This window comes from Aptenodytes forsteri, unplaced genomic scaffold, assembly GCF_000699145.1.
Source record: "Aptenodytes forsteri isolate BGI_AS27 unplaced genomic scaffold, ASM69914v1 Scaffold355, whole genome shotgun sequence".
Lineage (NCBI taxonomy): Eukaryota > Metazoa > Chordata > Aves > Sphenisciformes > Spheniscidae > Aptenodytes > Aptenodytes forsteri.
The window spans coordinates 51,992-53,494 of NW_008795330.1; the positions used below are offsets into that span (position 1 = coordinate 51,992).

Below are 1,503 nucleotides of genomic sequence, written 5' to 3' on the forward strand. Positions count from 1 at the left end.
CCACCAGCTCTCTTAAGGTCGGTTGCATCTTCCCCACCGCCACGCTCCACAGCTGGGTATTCTCAATAAATCCAATTTGCAGTTATTTACGAGCCCACTGCATAGGGCGTTGTCAGAGTCCCTCTGCGGCCCTGCAGCCCACCCAGTTAATCATCGCAAAACTCAGTAAATTACAGGGAAAACGCAACTAAAAACTGATCCTGAAACTTTTCATGTTTTGTTCTCGTTTCCCTTCGACGAACAAAGCACCACCGGCAATGGGAACACACAGAAAACAAAGCGCAGGGCAACCACCTCCAGCTGCGGATACGTTCAGTTGAGTGAACGCGTGGGCACAGGGAAAGGAGTTGTACAAATTGATAATTTCACGGCCCGAAAACGGTACCAGCGGTGGGCACGTGCTGCCTGCACTCCTGCCTGTCAATTCTCCATCCCCACTAACAACTTACCCAGGCGCGGCTGGCACCAGCTCTGGCAGAGTTTCGGCCGGCGCGGGGACCGGCGCGGCCCCGCTGCCCGCATTTACAGCCACGGGAGCACCGCAGAGGAGCTTGGAGACTGCGATTTCTATTCTCGCTCTGCTCCCCATGTGCCAAAAGCAGGGCAAAACCCCGTTTTCGAGGGGTTAGGCGTGACACAGAGGAGTTACGGCAGCCCTGAGGGATGCCAGCGCCCGGCTGGCTTCGAACGCCCGGCCCAAAGTCGCACGAAACGCTGGAAAAATCTACCCCAGGGTTCCACAGCTCAACTGACCGTTAACTCGCCTCGCTACCAGGGAGAGGAGCGCCCTGTGAACACTGATGGGTGTACAAACCCACACAGAACTGAGAATGCAGATAAAAGACACCAGAAAAAACAGTTCTTGGATGTTTTCCTGCGCTTCCTGCAACCCGCTCCCGCCCAGCTGGACCCCGGCGTGTTAACAAGCACGCGGGGAGAGGGCTGATCCGATCTCCACACCCCAGAGAGCCGAGGAGGGCTCCGACGGCTTTTCTATGAGAACCCAACAGCGACCGCGCTTCGCCTCCCTCCTGTGCTTGGGGAAGAGCATCAGACACACACCGGCATGGAAAGACCCTTCTCCGACATCGGACCGCAAAGCACACGCGCAGAGTAAGGACTTCTGAAGAGCGACGCGCGGTGACGGGAGCCCCGGGGAGAAAGAGCTTCTCCAGGCAAATGATTTTGTCTCCGTTTCCTACCTGCGAAGAAGGGAAAACTCTTTTCCGACTCAGCTAAGCATGCCGGGATCCTCCGGTGAAAGATGCTGCACGAGAACAAGAGATTTCCGTAAGGCTCCCTGACACGCGGCCCGGCGCGGTGCCTAGACCGCAATACCCTGTCACCCAGAATTTTGACTATTTTTAGGACGGGGAGTGTTCGGAGGAAGGCAGAGCCCTATCCCTACCCTTCCCTCGGCCCACCGGCCCCCAGGGTTTGGCCAGGCCCCCTCTCCGGTTTCTCCGCTTTCCCTGACACCGCAGGGCTCCCTTTTCTCTCCGC

General features: G+C 57.4%; 1 protein-coding gene across 1 annotated transcript in view; it reads right to left on the reverse strand.

Moving 5' to 3' along the window:
• The window catches only part of PAK4 (p21 (RAC1) activated kinase 4), a 39,884-nt gene extending 38,622 nt beyond the window's left edge, over positions 1-1,262 (reverse strand). Inside the window, exon 1 of the mRNA XM_009280083.1 lies at positions 1,203-1,262. The gene's annotated coding sequence lies outside the window, so the exon portion shown is untranslated. The remainder of the gene's footprint in view (positions 1-1,202) is intronic.
• Between the last annotated feature and the right edge of the window lie 241 nt (positions 1,263-1,503).